This window comes from Poromitra crassiceps (genome assembly GCF_964638095.1).
Source record: "Poromitra crassiceps genome assembly, chromosome: 8".
In the NCBI taxonomy this organism is placed as follows: domain Eukaryota; kingdom Metazoa; phylum Chordata; class Actinopteri; order Beryciformes; family Melamphaidae; genus Poromitra; species Poromitra crassiceps.
In genome coordinates this window covers 52869453-52875845 of record NC_139629.1, presented here as the reverse complement: position 1 = coordinate 52875845, position 6393 = coordinate 52869453, and positions in this window count along the sequence as shown.

Here is a 6393-nt window from a genome sequence, read left to right as displayed (position 1 = left end):
ATTTTTCTGATCAGTTTGTTTTTAAGTACGTATTTGACATATAAAAAGGGATGATTGACAGCTGTGGCAGCCAGTCTCAAGCCATCATCTACAGGCTACAGGCTCTTCACCTTATAGATCTGTTTTAGATAGAGAAGACACTGCTTGGTAAAACAAAAGGAAGACACTGCTTGATCTGTCTACCAGACTGTATATCGATGGACCGCAATAAAAAGGACATTGTTTTGAGAAAGCTGCGCGAAGTTGGTTGGGGACTTAAGTAAGTTCAGAAAATAATGTGTTTTATTAGTTACTCCAGCTACGTTATCGTTTATTTTAATACACAATGGTTTTAATGGAAGCAGACTAGCATTAACCGCTTGTCTGTTTTGCCGGTTTTTGTCGGCTTCATATTACTCTAACCTAACAACCGATAACGATAGCTGGAATAACACAATAATAGACACATATTTTCAGAACTTACCAGGTTTTCCAACTACCTGCATATGCCAGGAAATGTGTTTTATAATGTTAACTCCCGGGTCTAACCATAACATGGGGCCTACACAAGTGTACACAACAACCAGCCAATAGCTAATCGCTAACGCGTTAGCGTTAGCTTACAGACACTGGAGGTTTTATTTTTGGTATTAAAGCAATAAACGTTTTTATATAGATATCTCAGGGAAGTGCTTTGACTGTGGGGATGTTCGTTCAATCTTCACAAGCTCCTCTCTTAGCTGGATATACAGAGAAGAGACCAGGCAGGCTGGCTAACATTGTGTAAAACAGAAGGAACACACTGCTTTATCTGTCTACCAGACTGTATATCGATGGACCGCGTTAGCTAGCTAATTAGCCATGTTAGCTGCCTCAGTAGGTAACGTTAGCCTATAGAGTATTTATCTGACGTTTATGTTAGCTACTCCTCAAACCTGCGGGTGGAAATGGTTTATGCGATGCGATGTATGTTGAAGCAAGACAACGTTTTAATGTACCTTGAATTTGACAAATTACGACGGGTCGTGCTCACGCAGATCTAAGCCTTGGCCATCCTAGGCTCAACGCGAGACTCATCAGTCATTCGGATGAGTCTTGCGTTGAGGCTATGGCCATCTGTATTTTTACAAACGGCGAAATATTCCCATACAGCCAACGTTTTTAGATGGGGGAAAGTTCAGGGGGGTCCTTGCGTTCTCCTGCTTTATCACACACATGATTGTAAACACACAGGGTCCTCTCTACTGTGCGTCTGGCATGCAGCAAGGGGGAGGGGCCGCGTAAGCTGCATTCTGCAAAGCGACCTGGGCACGTTGTTTTGGGGAAACAGCTGATACCCTGAGGAAGGTATGACGGCAAATCTTAGTGGGGCAGCGGCGCCATCTAGTGGCCGGCCGCCATTTAGTCGGCTGAAAGGGTGCATAATAGTCTTGGCGACATGCGGGAATGTAAGGCCCCTGGTGCATTACCAAGCACCGGGGCCAAAAAAAATGGAAGCAAACATGAGTGCTTTTAGTCCTATATGGGGTAGGCTACTGGTGTACTCTTGTGGCTGAAATGAGTATTACAAACAAAACAGAAAAATTACCCTTTCCACAGATTAAAATAAAATAAAATAGAAAGTAGATCATACTTAGAAAATGAATAACCAGATTTCTTTCTCACTTGCGTTCGTAAATCCACTCTGACGCTGTACACTGAAATGAGAGCGCAAAGGTACGGTAACAGTACATTACAACGGCGCTTCCAATTCAGTCCAGTGTGCACTCTGAGCGCTATTTCTGAACGCACCCTATAAACAGATTTCAAGGACTTTTCAAGCTAGAAAGCAGAAAACATTCAAATTGGAGCCACATGTTTTTTGTGGTACAGCAGTAAATCTGTTATCTGTTACCTTTTTATGGTTTGATCACAATATTTTTTATATCATACTATTGTTTTATATCGCAGTATTGCTTTTATAATGATTTTTTGTTTTTTTTAACCTTTTTTTCATGATGTTGTGACTGTTAATCTGGCTTGTTGTAGCCAAACTGATGTTTTAGTCTTTTATCCTCTTATTAAAACATTTTCCTAATGTTGTATTTGTTTCTTCTCGTCTTGGGGGCATTCGTAAATCCAATCTGATGCTCTGTCTACACTGAAATGAGAGTGTGGATGTAGAAGGAGCGCTTTGGATAGGGATTAGCCTATAGTCTCACGTGGACGTGGTCAGCAAGCTCCCAGCTGGCTACTGCGACACTATGGGCCATGGGTGTCACCCATGGAAAGAGGCCTTTACAGAAACAACTTGAGTAGCCTATTCAATGGCGAGGAAACACCACAACAAAGTTGGATACGGTAAATGTTTTGCAATTTGAATAATGATAATAATAATCAGTAGCACTGATGAAAGTCCTCGACTGAAACGTTTGCTGCCTTTTAAATCCACTTTTTCTTTTTTGCACTGTTTTGTCTTGCACCATGTAAAATAAAGTAGCCTAAGTCTTTTTTTGCTTGATCTCAGCCTCTGGACCTCCTCTGTGGCTTTTTTTTTAGCCCTGTTATATCTGGTGTGCGGGTATTCCCTTTGACCTCTATAATAATGAATACTGGACATAGTAAGTTTTTAACATACATTTTAATTGACAAGTTATTGCAGATTTTTCCAGAGACCCCCCACATTTTCCTGTTGTGGCTTTCACATGGTCTCAAGTGTCAATGAGGGGTCTTGGACCCAGGGCCGTAGCCAGGGATTCCGGGCCCCATGAAAGGATATCACATCGGGCCCACGGATGCCGCCGTCCGAAGGGCGGCGGCGGTAAATGTTGGCCATTTGGGGCCCCTGTCAGTCAAGGGCCCTTGGAATCGTCCACACTTTCCCCCCCCCCCCTGGCTACGGCCCTGCTTGGACCCCCTGATACCCCTGTATTTCGCACCCTGGCTGTGACACTGGGTGGCTGTTTACAAACACACTGTCTCTGTGGAGAACATATTATCATCATTATTATTATTGTTTTTAAAAGTAATATAATTACTTTATTCAAGATGTTCACAAAGTAAAATGAATTATCATTATTATTGTAAGCTATTTTTATGAAGGTGCTAATTTATGTTTACGTTCTAGACAGCGATGCACCGTAGGCTCTTATGTTGAAGACAGGAAACGGAAGTGTATGTGTGGTTGTTGTCGGGCGCATTTCCACCATACCATAATGTGACGTCATCGGGCTGCGCACCCACACTATTCGTGATGACGCGTTTTCACCACGACGGTTGTGTTTGTCAGTTCGCGCTCAACAGGCTCCCTGAAACAGCTGTAAGTCCATCTACAGTTTGTTAAATTAACTTGTAACCATGGCATGGAGATATTGGTGGAATAAGGCGTGTAATGAGGCAGTGAGGTCTCGCAACATTGCATATCGTCAGCTTAGGAGGAGTCCAATTGAGAGTCATGTTATTGAGTATAAGAGGTTGCGAGCAAAGGCTAGGAGGGTTATTAAAGGTGCTAAGAGAGAGAGCTGGCGCAGGTTTTGTGGCACTATAGGTACAGAGACAACTGTAGGGCAAGTTTGGGGCATGATTCACAGAATGGCTGGGATCAAAAGGGGAGTGTCCATTCCTGTGTTGGTGGAAGGGAGTAAAGAAGTGGTAGGTAACAGGGAGAAGGCTGATTTATTAGTCAGGACCTTTCAGAAAGTGCACAGTGTAAGTAATGTGGGTAGAGAAGGGCAGCTGAGGAGACAATTAATGCTTGAGCAAGAAGGATATAAACTTGAAGTAAACTTTGATAATAGTGATGTAATAAATCTATTTTTTTCTATGCAAGAGCTGAAGAGGGCAATAGGACGAGGGAATAATACCTCGCTTGGGAGAGATGGCCTGGATATGAGATGTTTAAGCATATGGATGATTTGGCATTGGATGAGATGTTAGCGTTGATAAATACAGTGTGGGAGGAAGGGATTATTCCGGCTGAGTGGAAGCATGCAGTAGTTGTGCCGATTGTGAAACCTGGGAAGGAAGCCAGTAGTCCTGGATCATACAGGCCTATTGCGCTTACAGCAGTTATGTGTAAGGTCATGGAGAGAATGGTTATGGATCGGTTAGTGCACAGTTTAGAGCGAAGAGGGTATTTTTCTCCATGCCAAAGTGGGTTTAGGGTAGGCCGAGGAACTATGGATGCTGTTCTTGTGTTAGACAGAGACATAAAGAGAGCTCTAGTGAACAAGGAGGCAGTGGTAAGTGTATTCTTAGACATAGAGAAGGCCTATGACATGCTGTGGAAAGAGGGGCTGGTGATAAAGTTGTATGATGCAGGGGTTCGGGGCAGGATGCTGAACTGGATTAGAGATTTTCTGAGATCTCGTACCATACAGGTGAAAGTGGGGGGGAGTCTGTCTGACACTGTAACTATAGATAATGGGACCCCACAGGGAAGTGTTATTAGTCATGTCTTCTTTAATGTAATGGTTAATAGTATGTTTGATGAAGTGGGGGGTGGTTTGGTAGAACTCTTTTTGCAGATGATGGAGCAATCTGGAAAAGAGGCCGCAATGTGGGATATTTGATGAAGCAGTTGCAGGGAGCCCTGGATAGGGTGAAGGTTTGGGCTGATAAGTGGGGTTTTAGGTTATCAGTAGCAAAGTCGAAGTATGTGGTTTTTGGCAGGAAGAAGCCTATGGCTGGGCATGAGCTTATGTTGTATGGAGAGCCCCTTGAGAAGGTTAGAGTGTTTAAGTTTTTGGGTGTGTGGATGGATGAAAGATTGACATATGGAGTGCATGTGGGAAAAATGGTAGGTAGGTGTTGGGAAGATAGTTAACATTATGAGGTGCCTGGCTGGTTGTTCTTGGGGGGCAGACAGGGGTGTAATGTTGATGATTTATAAGGCCATGATAAGAGCTATTTTTGATTATGGGTGTTTGGCTTATGGGTCAGCGGCCAAATCTACACTGGCTAAGCTCGATGTTGTTCAGGCTAGGGCTTTGAGACTGTGCACTGGGGCATTTCCGACAACGCCGGTCCCGGCGCTGCTGGTGGAAGCGGGGGAGGCTCCACTGAGGCTGCGACGCGCAAAGCTAGCTCTAAATTATTGGATCAAGCTAAAAGGATCTGTAACAGCACTTCCTTCAATTTCTTTGCTGTCTGAATGTTGGGAGTTTGGAAATGGTGCTAGCAGGATGAATAGGTGCAGATATATAACTACAGTAAGGGGGTACTCAGAGGAACTGGGTTTTAATAAAATAAAGGTAGGGCCCCCTGTGTTCTGGCCACCTGTGCCTTGTTGGCTGTGGTCAGAGGCAGAGGTGGACTTAACAATAAGAGAGGCCATACAGGAAAAGCGAATAGGAAGTGTTGCGGTGGGCGTGGAGGAGCATCTTAGTAACAACTGGAATAACTATATCAGCATTTATACGGATGGCTCAAGAGACCCTGAGAGTAGAAGAGTGCGTTTTGGAATATATGTCCCTCATGTCAAAATCAGTCAGAGTAGGAGACTGCCTGATGATATCTCAATATTCTCAGCAGAATTGATTGCTTTACTGTGGGCATTGTGGTGGGTGGAAGAGGGGGGATTCAGTCAGGCTGTTGTATGCTCCGATTCTCTTTCTGCCTTGATGGCTTTGGGGGGAGGTGAGGGGGGTAGAGCTAGCCTAGGTAAACCCAGCCCCCACGTGACCTGCTCTCTCAGTTCCCAGTCACAGAGTGACTGAGAACAGGTCTGAGAGCAGGTCACGTGGGGGATGGGTTTACCCAGGCTAGGGTAGAGCTAGAGTAGATATAGTTGGGGAGGTCTTAATGAAACTGACTAAACTAGAGAGGCAGGGCTGTAGAGTGGGTTTTTTGTGGTTGAGTTGAGGGAAATGAGGAGGCGGATAAGCTGGCTAAGGCCAGTTTGGGTAGAGGTAGGGTAGATGTAGGGCTGGGTCGGTTTGAAAATTTTAAAACCGGTTCGATATTGCCGTCTCTAAACCGGATCGAACCGGTATACCGATTTTTTTTGTAATAAAAAAAAAAAAAAAAAAAAAAAAATTGTAATTAATTTTTTTTTTTTTTTTTAAAGCAGGGCTCCCGAGTGTGGCCCATAACTGTCTGTAGTGCAACTTCAGTCCACCTGATAGCGATAATACACCTCTAAGCTGGTATTGTCAACCAGCAATGATACTGAATAAAAAGAAGCAGGACACCTGTGTAACAAAGTATTTATTTCTGTATTTATTTCTCATAACTATTCAGCTCAACTTTTCTTCTAAACATCAAAATAATAAATGAAAATATAGCCGCAAGCGGCGATGCGGGGTCCAAGCTTCCGGTGACTTGGGGGGTGTATGTCAGATAATATAGACATAGTTTTTGACGTGCATGCTGTTTTAGGGCGGAATAATAATAATAAACGGATGTCTGATGTCATCCTTCCTCTACATAACATCG